This window comes from Loxodonta africana, chromosome 25 (genome assembly GCF_030014295.1).
Source record: "Loxodonta africana isolate mLoxAfr1 chromosome 25, mLoxAfr1.hap2, whole genome shotgun sequence".
NCBI lineage: Eukaryota > Metazoa > Chordata > Mammalia > Proboscidea > Elephantidae > Loxodonta > Loxodonta africana.
Window position 1 is genome coordinate 52,962,600 of NC_087366.1, and position 15,151 is coordinate 52,977,750.

The 15,151-nt window shown below is 48.8% G+C and overlaps 1 protein-coding gene across 6 annotated transcripts in view; it reads left to right on the forward strand.

The window, feature by feature from the left end:
* The first annotated feature begins 1,008 nt into the window (after positions 1–1,008).
* The window catches only part of TLR5 (toll like receptor 5), a 56,810-nt gene continuing 42,667 nt past the window's right edge, over positions 1,009–15,151 (forward strand). For 5 of the 6 annotated variants that reach the window (XR_010319441.1, XR_010319442.1, XM_064276854.1 and 2 more), the window contains exon 1: positions 1,244–1,983. The gene's annotated coding sequence lies outside the window, so the exon portion shown is untranslated. Of the gene's footprint in view, positions 1,133–1,243; positions 1,984–15,151 lie in introns of those variants that run through there. The other variant, XM_064276855.1, reaches the window with a different exon arrangement.

Consider the following 15,151-nt stretch of genomic DNA (forward strand, 5'->3'; position numbering starts at 1 on the left):
AAGTACAGCAAAACCCAGCACCGGAGGAGGTGGAAAAAAGAAGGAACACCGTGCGCACAGGACAGAAAGACCTCTCTTGGCTTCTCCAGGCAAAACCGGAGCTTTCTTCTTCAAGCCACTCCGGCTCCCACACGTACAAAGTAGCACTTGCTGACCGGAATCTACCATTAAGATCTTCAAAACTGTTCAGGAGGCATTGAGTGTCTGTTCATGGCGATGGTTGCAGACCACGATTAATGTAACTGGTGTCACTGGACTGTACAGTAAAAAATGTTGAATTGGCCAGAGTTGCACATATTGTTTACAATAAAAAAAAAAAATGTGGCACGCTAAAAAATCTTCTAAATTAAGCCTGAGGTTTGGCAAAGCGGAAGGGGCAGTGGACCGGAGTCAGAGCACGGCACTGAATTCCTCTTTGGCCAGCTGCTGGCTGTGTCTTGGGACAATTATTTCAGGTCTCCGGGCCTCCGTTTTCTCATCTGACGAAGGAAAGGGCCACCGGTGGCCCGGACGACCTCGATGAAGGCTCCACGAGTCTACAGAGCACGACCTCTGCCCCCTCCCCGCCACCTGCCGCCTGCTGCCCTCCGAGGCCGCTCCCTCCCGGGTCCAGGGCGCCCCAAGGATCCAGGCCGCGTCCCAGCGCCCCGCCTCCCAAATCTACCCGCCCGCTATCCACACCCAAACGCCGGCGCTGGAGGAACGCCCTCCCTCGGCAGCTGCAGGGTCCCCGGAGCGCGTCCCAAGGCCCCAGGGGCTGGGGCAGGAGGTCGCCCCGCGTGCCCTGGAAGGCGAAGAGGCTTGGGAATCGGCGGACTCAGGCAGCTGGGCGTGGCCGGGGCGGGGCTTCACTCGGTGGGCGTGGCTGGGCAGGACGGGACATAAGGCAGTGGGCGTGGCCGGGAGCGGGCCACCATTCGGTGGGCGTGGCCGGGTCGGGGCGGGACTTCAGTCGGTGGGCGTGGCCGGGCCAGGAGCGAGGATTCGGTGGGGTGGGCGAGGCGGGACCCGCGGCTGGAGCCCGGCGGGTGGGCTCGGCCCGGGAGACCTTCGATCCCCGTGCGGAGGGCGCCGCCACCGGAGCAGGGAGGAGCCAGAGGAGCAGCCGGCGGCGCGGGGAGCGCTCCTGGAGGTGAGCCCTGGCGCGGACGAGGGCTGGCGAGCGCTGGTGCCCGGCGGGGACGGGGCGGGAGCCCGGGGTCGCCGCGGGACGGGGACGCGGCTGCCTGCGGCGGTCGGAGCCCTCTCCTCCCGGGACTCCAGGGCTGCTTCCCCTCTCCCGGCCGCGCCGGGCGTGCCAACGCTGCCCGCGCTCCAGCCACGAGTGTGCGCGGGCTGTGTGGTTACCTGTGCCTGGCAGGCGACGAGAAGGGCGAAGTGAGGAAGGCAGTGAGTGACGAAGTCCAGCAGAGAGGTCCCCACTTCCTGGGCTTTCTCGTTTTCACCTTCATCTTAACCCTGTGGAAGGCGCAGGTGGCTTGACAGCTCTTACACTGCCTCCCTTGGCAAAGGGAGAGGGCACCTCTAGCAGTGCATGGAGATCACAGAAAGTTTCTGAGCCGCTCCTCCAAGCCTCTGAGCCCCTACCCCATACCACCAGCTGGAGAGAGAGAGACCCAGCTTGCAGCCTGCAAAAGGATGTCTTGGCCCCGTGATGAATATTGTTGACCGTTATGTATTAGAAAGGTCCCTGGGATTGTGCTAAATTACTAACCTACAGATTGGCGTTGGAACCCACCCAGTGGTACCGTGGAAGAAAGGCCTGGTGACCTGCTTCCATAAAGATTACGGCCAAGAAAACTCTATGGAGTGATTCTACGCTGTCACACATGGGATCACCATGAGCAGAATCCACTCACTGCAGCTTTTTAAAATTTTTGTCTGTTTTTTATGGCTTTTATTTTTTCAATCTTCTGCCTCTGAAGATAATCCCACAGGAGCAACACTCCTAGAAAACCACAGCTGCAACAGCATTTTCTAAAGGTGAGCTTCGGGCCACACTGTGCTTTGGTTAGCGGTGTTGGGGGTGAAGGATGCTGCTCCAGGAAGGCAGCCGGGGCCATCTGGGGTCAGCAGTGATGGCTCTGGCTCTCCCCTTGGGCGTGGAACACATCTGTCCAGCCCTGTGAACCACAAATGCTGGCTTCACCCCAGTGCCCTTTAGATAATGTTGCTGAGCAATGGCCCCATCGATATGATGCCCTGTCCGGACATCCAGTCCGTCTGTAATGCTCTGCTCTTGTTCACCGCCTAGAAGAGGGCTTTGGTGATTACCCACGGGTGCTGGGCATAGCTGGAGCCGCCAGCCCCTTGCCATGTGTTTGGGGTTTGAGCCCTTTTCCTTGCATTTCACTTGGCTGGTCTGAGCTCTGATGAGTCTGTTCAAGATTTCCTGAACCCTTGACTCACTTCACCCTTGCTCTTGTGGCCATCAAAAGGGAAGCCCTGGAGCAGGGCTCTGGGAGACCTCCTGTGGCGCTAGATGCTAAACGTCTACTTGCCGGCTTGTGGGAAGGCTCCTGGGATCCCAGAGGACGAGCCAGGGCCAAGGCTATTTACCAAGAGTACAAGTATGATGCACCTGCTAACAATCAGCATGGCCACACCCATACATCTTTGTTAGCTGCTGTTGAGTCCTCTCCGGACTCAGGTGACCCTGTGCACAACTGGATCAGACTGTTGTGATCCACAGGGTTGTCACTGGCTTGTTTTGGGAAGTAGATCCCAGGATTTTCTTAGTCTGGAAGCTCCACTGAAACCTGTTCGGCCACATAGCAACCCCCAAGCCTGCACTGGCAGACAGGTGGTGGCTGCGTGTGAGGTGTGGTGGCTGCGTGTGAGGTGCACTGGCTGGGAATTGAACCCGGGTGTCCCACATGGAAGGCAAGAATTTTACCATTCAACCACCACTTCCCTCTACACCCACGTACAGGGGCTTCATTACCGGCCCTGGATGGTACTTCCATCCTAAATGGTAACATGGGATCAGCCTTGGACATTTACAGCTCTGAGCAAGGCAAGACGCTTTTAGAGACCATTGCTTGAATGCAAAGCCAATATAGACAGGTTTTGGGTTCCCTTTCTGTGCAGAGAAGACCTCTCTCAAGGAAACCATGTCCACTACAGTGATTTCTTTATTGGTTTCTGTGTACAAGGAAGTTGGACTTTGCTGAGTGTTGCAATCAAAACAGTCATGTTTGTCTCTGTGTGCTCACAGGCTTGGAGAGCAAGGAAACTTTGGAACGCAATGTGACTTCAGAAGTGCTTGCTTCCCTTTTAATTTTGCAGAGAAGAATGCAGAAGGCAGATCTAGATCTGTAGTCAAATCTCTGAAGCCTCAGTGATCCCAGCCCTCCTAACATGGGGGCCACAGCCTGTGATGTGCTCAGCTCTGTGGAACCAACACAAGTAGGAGGCATACTCCCTACCCTTCAGATGTTTCCAAGCCTGAGTGGGAAGACAAAACCAGTACCTATAAAACAGCTAGATCCCTAAGTGGCGCAATGAGTTTGCACCCAACTGCTAACCTAAAGGTTGGTGGTTCCAACCTACCCAGTAGTAACATGGAAGAAAAGTCCTGGTGATCTGCTTCCATAAGGATTACAGCCAAGAAAACCCTATGGAGCAGCTCTACTCTGTAACACATGGGGTCACCATGAGTCAGAATCAACCGAACTAGGTGGCCACTAACAGCAAGAACAACAACATAAAACAATTAGAGAACAATTAAATATGAAATTACACGGTATTCTCTGCCACCTCAAAGAAGACAACCAGTGTGGGTGAGAAAGGCAGAGGACCAACTTGATCTTAAGCTGGGGTTAGAAATGACAGTCGAGGATCAAGCAAGGCAGAGGGAAGCCCCAGGATAATATGAAGCTTTGTTGTCGTTGTTAGGTGGCCTTGAGTCGGTTCCGACTCATAGCGACCCTATGCACTACAGAACGAAAACTGCCCGGTCCTGCGCCATCCTTAGAATCGTTGTTATGCTTGAGCTCATTGTTGCAGCCACTGTGTCAATCCACCTCGTTGAGGGTCTTCCTCTTTTCCACTGACCCTGTGCTCTGCCAAGCATGATGTCCTTCTCCAGGGACTGATCCCTCCTGACAACATGTCCAAGGAATGGAAGACTCAGTCTTGCCATCCTTGCTTCTAAGGAGCATTCTGGTTGTGCCTCTTTCAAGACAGATTTGTTCATTCTTTTGGCAGTCCATGGTATATTCAACATTCTTCGCCAACACCACAATTCAAAGGCATCAATTCTTCTTCGGTCTTCCTTATTCATTGTGCAGCTTTCACATGCATATGATGCGATTGAAAATACCATGGCTTGGGTCAGGCACACCTTAGTCTTCGGGGTGACATCTTTGCTCTTCAACACTTTAAAGAGGTCCTTTGCAATGCATCTTTTGATTTCTTGACTGCTGCTTCCATGGCTGTTGATTGTGGATCCAAGTAAAATGAAATCCTTGACAGCTTCAATCTTTTCTCCATTTATCATGATGTTGCTCATTGGTCCAGTTGTGAGGATTTTTGTTTTCTTTATGTTGAGGTGCAATCCATACTGAAGGCTGTGGTCACTGATCTTCATCAGTAAGTGCTTCAAGTCCTCTTCACTTTCAGCAAGTAAGGTTGTGTCATCTGCATAATGCAGGTTGTTAATGAGTCTTCCTCCAATCCTGATGCCCCCTTCTTCTTCATATAGTCCAGCTTCTCAGATTATTTGCTCCGCATACAGATTAAATAGGTATGGTGAAAGAATAGAACCGTGACGCACACCCTTCCTGACTTTAAACCAATCAGTATCCCCTTGTTCTGTCCGAACAACTGCCTCTTGATCTATGTAGGTTCCTCATGAGCACAATTAAGTGTTCTGGAATTCCCATTCTTTGCCATGTTATTCATAGTTTGTTATGATCCACACAGTTGAATGCCTTTGCATAGTCAATAAAACACAAGTAAACATCCTTCTGGTATTCTCTGCTTTCAGCCAGCATCCATCTGACATCAGCAATGATATCCCTGGTTCCACATCCCCTTCTGAATCCAGCCCGAATTTCTGGCAGTTCCCGGTCAATGTACTGCTGCAGTTGTTTTTGAATGATCTTCAGCAAAATTTTGCTTGCATGTGATATTAATGATATTGTTCTATAATTTCCACATCCGGTGGAATCACCTTTCTTGGGAATAGGCATAAATATGGATCTCTTCCAGTCAGTTGGCCAGGAAGCTGTCTTCCATATTTCTTGGCATAGACGAGTGAGCACCTCCAGTGCTGCATCTGTTTGTTGAAACATCTCAATTGATATTCCATCAATTCCTGGAGCCTTGTTTTTCGCCAGTGCCTTCAGAGCAGCTTGGACTTCTTCCTTCAGTACCATCGGTTCCTGATCATATGCCACCTCTTGAAATGCTTGAATATCAACTAATTCTTTTTGATATAATGACTCTGTACTCCTTCCATCTCCTTTTGATGCTTCCTGCGTCGTTTAAAATTTTCCCCATGGCATCCTTCACTATTGCAACTCGAGGCTTGAATTTTTTCTTCAGTTCTTTCAGCTTGAGAAACGCTGAGCATGTTCTTCCCTTTTGGTTTTCCATCTCTAGCTCTTTGCACATGTCATTATAATACTTCAGTTTGTCTTCTCGAGATGCCCTTTGAAATCTTCTGTTCAGTTCTTTTACTTCATCAATTCTTCCTTTTGCTTTAGCTGCTCGATGCTCAAGAGCAAGTTTCAGAGTCTCCTCTGACATCCATCTTGGTCTTTTCTTTCTTTCCTGTCTTTTCAGTGACCTCTTTCTTCATGTATGATGTCCTTGATGTCATTCCACAACTCATCTGGTCTTCGGTCACTAGTGTTCAATGTGTCAAATCTATTCTTCAGATGGTCTCTAAATTCAGGTGGGATATACTCAAGGTCATATTTTGGCTCTCGTGGACTTGCTGTGATTTTCTTCAGTTTCAGCTTGAACTTGCATATGAGCAGTTGATGGTCTGTTCCACCATCGGCCCCTGGCCTTGTTCTGACTGATGATATTGAACTTTTCCATCGTCTCTTCCCACAGATGTAGTCAATTTGATTTCTGTGTGTTCCATCTGGTTAAGTCCATATGTATAGTCACCGTTCATGTTGGTGAAAGAAGGTATTTGCAATGAAGAAGTTGTTGGTCTTGCAAAATTCTATCATTCGATCTCCAGTACTGTTTCTGTCACCACGGCCATATTTTCCAACTACTTATCCTTCTTCTTTGTTTCCAACTTTCGCATTCCAATCGCCAGTAATTATCAATTCATCTTGATTGCATGTTCGATCAATTTCAGACTGCAGCAGCTGATAAAAATCTTCTATTTCTTCATCTTTGGCCCTAGTGGTTGGTGAGTAAATTTGAATAATAGTAGTATTAACTGGTCTTCCTTGTAGGCATGTGGATATTATCCTACCATTGACAGCATTGTACTTCAGGATAGATCTTGAAATGTTCTTTTTGACGATGAATGCAACACCATTCTTCTTTGAGTTGTCATTCCCAGCATAGTAGACTATATGATTGTCTGATTCAAAATGGCCAATACCAGTCCATTTCAGCTCACTAATGCCTAGGATATTGATGTTTATGCGTTCCATTTCGTTTTTGATGATTTCCAATTTTCCTTGATTCATACTTCGTACATTCCAGGTTCCAATTATTAATGGATGTTTGCAGTTGTTTCTTTTCATTTTGAGTCGTGCCACATCAGCAAATGAAGGTCCCGGAAGCTTTACTCCATCCACGTCATTAAGGTCAACTCTACTTTGAGGAGGCAGCTCTTCCCCAGTCATCTTTTGAGTGCCTTCCAATCTGAGGGGCTCATCTTCCAGCACTATATCAGACAGTGTTCTGCTGCTATTCATAAGGTTTTCACTGGCTAATGGTTTTCAGAAGTAAACTGCTGAGTCCTTCTTCTTAGTGTCTTAGCCTGGAAGCTCAGCTGAAACCTGTCCTCCATGGGTGACCCTGCTGGTATCTGAATACCAGTGGCATAGCTTCCAGCATCACAGCAACATGCAAGCCCCCACAGTACGACAAACTGACAGACACATGGGGGAATATGAAGCTTAGAAGAAGCAAAGACCCTCGCCGCCCACAACATGTAGTCAGAATCCCCCACCTCTCTTTCCTGTTCCATCTCTTGCCCCTTCTTCGTGCACCCAGGCCATACCAACCTTCCTTTCCTATGGGGTTCTGACCATGCCTTTTCTTGCACACCTGTCTCTCTTTATGCTCCCTTTCTGGAATTCCTGTTCCGTTTCTTACAAACCATCTCAAGTGGTACCTTCTCCAATGGAGACCTCTCCTATTAACCCCCTACCCCATCCTCAAGCAGTGTTGGAGAGTCCCTCCTCTGTCCTCCATTGCTCCCTATATAAACCCCTATTGCAGTTCTTATCACCTGTATTGCCCCAGGTCTTTTTGCCCCATTCACCGAGGCAGGGCTGTGTCTTAGTCATATCAGGATTCCCTGAGCCAAATTTGGTATCTGGCATAGGGGAGGCATTTGAGAAATGACTCTTGATTGAAATTCAGCCATCTAGAGGGTACAGTGAATCACCTCACCTGCTTGGAGCAGGTCTGGGTTAAGTGATATTCAAATTTAAGGTTCAATAAATTAGGTAGAGCCAAATCACAGAGACCTGGAGGAATTTGAATTTAATGCAGAAGCAGTGCTCAATACCTTAGCAGCCAGGCTGCTCTCAGAATGGAATACAAGGACCTCTTGATCTGGCCTCAGAGTGTCCTCTCCAGCCTCACCTCCCACAAGCTCCCATCTGGAACTCCACTCTTTCACCTCTGAGTACTTCAGCAGCAACTGTGCTCCCCGGCCTGGACTCTGCTCTTTGACCACGCTGGTTGGCAGCCTCTGCCAGGCATACCCACTGCTATCCCTAGCCTACTCCTCTTGCCCCTTAGGACTCAATGTCTGGACCCTTCCGGTGTAGAGGTCCCCTCAGGCTATGCTGGGCATCCTCCTCCAGCAGGTACCACCCCCTCTTGTGGCTGCCTGTTACTAGGCCATGCATGAATGCTAACTTCCCCAAGGCAGTGATTGGGTTTAGTCCTTGACTCCCCTTATTAGCTGCTATGGTTCCTGGGAGATAGTGCCCAATAAACATATATTGGATGGAAGCCTGAACCAGGGTGATGAGAATGTAAAAGGAAGGACAAATCTAAGAGACGTTTGGAAGGAAGAAATACGGGACTTGGTGATTAGCTATTCAGAGGCAGTAAACCAGAGGGTTGGCTTGCAACCTGCAAGGTTGGTAGAGGTGGTGCCATGCAATAGTTGGGTCTGTGGCGCAGGGAGAGGGCCACTTATATGCCTCTGAGTGTCGTACAAAATGTTTTTGTGTGTTTTTTTCTGGAGGACTTTCAAAATTTAAAATACATTAAATCACTTTGGGACATAGTCAATCTGAAGTTATAATAGAACAACCAAGTAGAGACATCCTTTAATCACTCAGAAATATACATAATAAGAAGCTCAGACCAAGCAAAGGCACCTGCTGCCCACAAGATGCAGTTCAAATTCCCTGACTCCTGTTAATGCTGCTGGGGATGAGGGGCCGTGATGGTTCAGTGGTAGAATTTTCACCTTCCATGCAGGAGACCCGAGTTTAATTCCCAGCCAGTACACCCCAGCGCAGCCACTGCCCGTCTGTCAGTGGAGGCCTGTATGTTGCTATGATGGCGAACAGATTTCAGCAGAGCTTCCAAACTAAGATGGACTAGGAAGAAAGGCCTGGCAATCTACCTCTGAAAATCAGCCAATGAAAACCCTGTGGATCACAACAGTCCATGGACTCACTGTGAGTTGGGGGCCAATCTCACAGCAGCCAACAACAACAACAGAGTCAGGACAGGGAGACCCTGGGAAGTGCCGTGAGGACTGCCTGACTTGTGAAAGCACACGCAGTCACTGAGAAAAGACGCCTAAAGCTGAGAGCAGTGTCTTGGGGAAAACCTACAAGCCAGGGGAATAGGAGAAGGAGAAGGACGTGGTAAGAAACGGAAAGATAGGAAGAAAATCAGGGAAGCCAAGGGAGAAGATGTTTCTAGAAGAAATCGGTGCTTAAAGCTGTCAGTTGCTAAAAAGAGAACGAGGAGGTTCAGACAAGAAAAGACAAAAAGGAGGTGAACTTCAGGAGGGGCACTCCCGTAGGAAAGGCAAATCTCAAGGGGTTAAAAGAGGGCTAGTGTGTAGGCAGTGGAAACACTGGATGGTCTCTTAGACTTCCTGTCTGAGGAATTTGGCTCTGAAAGGAAGGATAGATTGCCCTGAAACAAGAAGGGCGTGGCGGCTGGGTCAAGAGAATGCCCTGGTGGCACAGTGGTTAAGAGCTTGGCTGCTAATCAAAAGGTCGGCAGTTCGACGCCACCAGCTGCTCCTTGGAAACCCTGTGAGGCAGTTCTACCCTGTCCTAAAGGGTCGCTGTGAGTCGGGATCAACTCGATGGCAGCAGGTTTGTAGTAAGAGAAATCTGACCACATTTAATGCAGAAGGGAAGGAACCTTTTTCTACTAAAGGAATATGGACAAACACCCCTCTTCACATTGCATTCCTCCTCCCGCAACACACATATCCCAGAGAACTCCCTTTTGTGGTAATTCCAAAGTTGTGATATTGTTAAATCCAACGATAGGATGTTGCAATCCTGAAACGATTGATTCTCACCTCACTGGCCTGCGGTGAACGTCTCTCAGGTGCTCCCAGTCCTGACTTTCCTTCATAACGATGCCGGCCAGACGTTTTTCTCCTTTCCTGGGCACAAATTACTGGCAACAGTAATAACAGCAAGCACATAGGTGGTATATCCTGAGCCAGACACTGTCTGACTGCCTATGAGGTGGGTATTGTTATTAGTCACATTTTTCAGATGGTGAAAAGGAGGTCCAGGGGATTCACCTGGTAACACGGAGTGCTAAGTGGTGAGCCTGAAACTCAGGGCTCTAGAAACTCGGACAAACTCAAGATGTCAGGCTTCAGGGTCCATGTGCTTAAATCACCTGCCAAATTCAAGATAAGCAAGTTTGTACTTGAATGTAGGTTGAGGTTCGTGCTTCTGACACTGCTACAGGACTCACAGATCTAGCTGAGAACATGGTTTGCCAATGTCAAACCAAAAAAAAACCAAGCTGCCATCAAGTCAACTCCAACTCGTGACAACCCCACGTGTGTGAGAGCAGAACGGTGCTTCATAGGGTTTTTAATGGCTGCTTTTTCAGAAGTAGATTGCCAGGTCTTTCTTCCAGTGTGCCCCTGTGTGGATCTGTTAGCAGTCAAGCACTTAACCGTTTGCACCACTGAGGAACTCTGTCCAACATCATGAAACTAGTTAACTGTCTGGGTTGAACCCGCTTTAATAGTCAATGTGATGGTTAAGGTTGTGTGTCAACTTGGCCGGGCCATGATTCTCAGTGGTTTGGCAGTTACGATGTAGCTTGGCAGTCATGTAATGATATAATCACCTCCATATGAGATCTGATATATTGTGATCACCTCCGTGATGTGTTCTGCTGTGAGTAGCCAGCCAGTTGGAAGGGAGTTTCCTTGGGGGTGTGGCCTGCATTCAATATAGGTGGATTTTCTGGCAAGGCTCACAGGCTCTTGCTCACTCTGGATCCCACAGCAGGCTCCTGTTCATCTGACCGCCTGTTCTTGGGACCTGAGCTAGCAGCTTACCTGCCAATTTTGGGATTCATCAGCCTCTGAAGCCTGTGAGCCAGCGGCCTACTATCTTACCTGCCGATCTTGGCATTCCTTGACCTCCACAGCCTTGAGCAAGAGGCCTGCTTTTTGACATGGAGATCTTGGATTCATCAGTCCCTGCAGCTATGTGAGTCAGGAACAGCCTCCAGCTTGACCCACAGACATGGGACTTCCCAGCCTCTACAACTGTGTGAGCCATTTCCTTGATATAAATCTCTCTCTACATATATATTTATATGCTTCGCTGGTTTTACTTCTCTAAAGAACCCAATCTAGGTCAGTCAATAAATAATTTCACAGTCAACATATAATCTACCAAGTACAAGGCATTACAAGAGACCCCAAAATATGAGCTACATGTCTCCTCTCATTTAATCTTCATAACCACTCCATTTCACTGAGAGGGAGACTGAGCCAGGATTTGAACTCAGACAGTCACAATAAAGGTATAATCTCAAACCACTTTCAGCCCAGAGTTGCCATGATCTGAGGTTCCTCCTCACCATGGTTAGTGACATAACTAGCTCTAGGTAGTTGCAAGGCTAACTTTTCTTTCCCTGCATGTAAAATGAAAGGGTGGAATGTATAAATCTCTACCTTGCTTAGGTGTACAAGAAATGCTGCCTCTTAATATTTATTTCTACCATTCATCTGTCAGTGTGTTGTACCATGGCGCCTTGTGTGTTGCTATGATGCTGGAAGTCATGCCATCACTATTTCAGCTGAGCTTCCAGACTAAGACAGACTAGGAAGAAAGGCCTGGAGCTCTGCCTCTGAAAATTAGCCAGTGAAAATCCTAAGAATGACAGCAGAACTTTGTCTGGAAGATGAGCCCCCAGGTTGGAAGGCACTTAATATCCACAGTGGCCACAACAATAGACTCCAGGGTATCAATGATCACAAAGATGGCACAGGACAGGGCAGTGTTTGATTCTGTTGTATATAAGGTCGCAGGAGGCAGAGCCCACGTAAAGGCAATTAACAACAACAATAATATTTTGGAGGTTCCATCTCACTGGGCTGGCGATAATAGAACAATTTTGAGATCTTATTGCTATGAGTCGGAATCAACTGATGGCACTGGGTGGGTATGCATAGCCAAGGCCTCAGGGGCAAAGGTGGGGGCCAGGGCGTCTCCTGCTCCTCAGTCTGGTCCACACAGGTTACCATGGAGCACGCCCTCGCCCTGTCCCTTCGGCACCCCTTCAGGCCTGGCAGGGCTCTGCTGCTTCTGAACCATGTGGCCATTCCTTCCCAGGGTCTCCCTAGAGTCTTTGCTTCCACTTTTCTCTTCAGATTTCCTCCAAGCTTCTCTACTTCTACCCACCAGCCTCCCTTCTCCTGGCAAAGCCTCTCTATCCTCTGGTCCTAAGGCCTTACTTGGGAAATCAAAGCCAGAAGAACCTGCAAGCTGCTTCTCTGTACAGCATCGCCGTGTACCTGCCATGCACGATAACGGGGAGCCTGCTCCCTCCTAGAGGTGGGGGTGGGGGTGGCCAGGGAGAGGTGGAAATCCAAGGAAGGGGTAAGTTTTCTAATCTCAAAATGTTATCCAACCACAGAAGCCATCCCCTCTGAGAGCAGATTCTCAGGGAAAAAGCTATTTAAGGCTAAGGAGCCCTGGTGGTACAGTGGTTATAACCCTTGGCTCCTCAACAAAAGGTCGGCAGTTTAAACCCACCAGCTGCTCTGTGGGAGAAAGACGTGGCAACCTGCTTCCGTAAGGATTACAGCCTTGGAAAGCCTATGGGGCAGTTCTGCTCTGTCCTATAGGGCCGCTGTGAGTCTGAATCAACTCATCAACAACAGGTTAAGACCAGGGTATATATGGATCCGTGTTTGTCCAGTACAGAAGTAATATTATTTTCCACTGTAGATTTTCAAGATCCTCAGGCTTGCAAATTTGCGAAGACGAAGGCTGAATGTACCCTGGTCTATGATTTCTGTCACGATACTCGGCAAGTTTCATTGGATAATTTCAGAGTTAACAAGTATGTGAAAATGCTGTCAATTCAAACTCGCCATGATACACATGCAGAAATGAGGACAAGGAAAGTTACACTTGTCAAGGACCCCAGATAGTGACAAAAGGGGCACTAAAACCAGTGGCCATCAAGTAGACCCAGACCTGTGGCAACCCCATGTGTGTCAGAGAAGAACTGTGCTCCATAGAGTTTCCAATGGCTGTTTTTTTCATAGTTTGCCAGGCCTTTCTTCCGAGGCACCTCTGGGTGGATTCCAACCTCCAACCTTTCAGTTGACAGCCGAGTGCAGTATAACATTTTGCACCTCCCAGGGACTCCAAAACCAAACCAAACCCATTGCCATTGAGTTGATTCCAACTCGTAGTGACCCTATAGGACAGAGTAGAACTGCCCCAGAGAGTTTCCAAGGAGTGCCTCGTGGATATGAACTGCCAACCTCTTGGTTAGCAGCCGGAGCACTTAACCACTGTGCCACCAGGGTTTCTAGAACCTAGGTTTCCCATCTCCCAGCCCAGAGCTTTCGCCATGACCTCATGTATCTTGGAAGTAACCACCACCGGTAGGATGGAGCCCAGTGTCTGGTAGACTCCTTGCCTCAGCCCCTTCCCCCCCTCAGAAGGGAGCACAGCCTCCCGAGCAGCCCACCCGGCGCAGCCTCCACGCGCCATGAACCTCCTGCAGGGCTGGGGATGCACGTGACAGGGACATGTGCTGCCCGCAGGGAAGGGTTTGCTATCCAGCCTCTGCCCACCCTGCTGCACAGCCCCTCAGGCACAGCCAATGAAATCATCTCCCCTTTTACCTCCGAGCCTAGCTGGCCTGGGGCTGGGAGTCTCCTCCCAACTTCCTCCCTCTCCCTTCCAGGTTTCACCTCTCACCTTGGGGTCATCTCCCTCTGCCACAGAACAGATTTGATCTTACCAGACTATGGAGATTTCCTGATGCTTTTGTTAGCACTGTACAGACCACGGGTCCCTCCCAGGACAGTTCTCAAGGGTCTTATGATCTCTCTTGGCATTGTGGTTCTCTGTGTCTTAACCAATCACAGTTTAATAGGGTTTCTCTTCCCCATACTTCCTCCCCAACTGTTTCCAGTTTACATCACATGCTGAGTGTTGTTCACGGCTCCTAACAGATTGACTGTGCCCTTGCTTTCTGGCAATGCGGACTTCCCAGCGCGCCTGGACTCAGGCTACCTGACCTTGCCTTTGTTCCTCTTTCTTGGTAATTTACTCTGCCCTTCAACGCCTGGTTTAGCTGAGTTGCATTCAGGGAGGATGTCAGAGCCTCGGATGTTAATTTTCTAATCAAGAATATTGGCACTGCCTGAACCTAGACACAGGTCCAACAACAATGGCAACAAAAATAAAAAACAAACCTGTTGCTGTGGAGTTGATTCCAACTAATGGCGATCCCATGTGTTACAGAGTAGAACTATAATCTTGGCTGTAATCTTTATGGAAGCAGATCGCCTGGCCTTTCTTCTGCGGAGCTGCTGGGTACATTTGAACTGCCAATCTTTAGGTTGGAGCAGAAACTGTTTGTGCTACCCAGGATTGCTGTCAAGCTGGGTTCTCTAGAGAAACAAAACTAGTGAACTGTGTATGTAGAGAGAGAGAGAAGCAGCATATATACATAGAGAAATTTATCTCAAGGAAATGGCTCACATGATTGTAGAGGCTGGCAAGTCCCAAGTCTGTGGTGACGCATCAGGCTGGAGACTTCTCCTGACTCACATAGCTGCAGGGGCTGACGAACCCAAGATTAGCAGGTCAGACAGAAAGCTGCTGGCTCACGGTCTGTGGAGGCTGACGAACCCAAGACTGGCAGGTAAGGTAGCAGACTACTGACCCACAGGCTGTGGAGGCTGACGAATCCCAAGATCAACAGGCAGTACAGCAGGCCACTGGCTCAAGTACCAAGAACCAGAGGTCAGATGACGATGAGCTGGATGCAGGCTCCAGGGCAAGCGAATGAACTTTGCCAGAATGTCCATATATATACTGGATGCAGGCCACAGCCCTGAGGAAACTCCCCTTGCAATTGATTGGCTGATCACATTGGATCACATCATGAATGGTGACTACATCATTACATAACTACCAAACCACTGAGAATCATGGCCAGCCAAGTTGACACACAACCTTAACGATCACAGTCCACACCTGTCAACTTGGCACCTGTACACCTCTCCTTAAACCATACACAATCTCTAAATAAAGAAAATGACAAAGTCATACTTGCACCTAGCATGATACAACTAACATGCATACAACCAAACTAGCCCTAGCCCCGTTTGCATCTTGTATTTTATAAGTGAATAAAACAAAAATATTTGATGCATACATACAAGGAAGAAGTACTCAACAATTACAGTCCTCATTTCTGCAACTGGTCATATGGTCGTAAGTAGTATTTA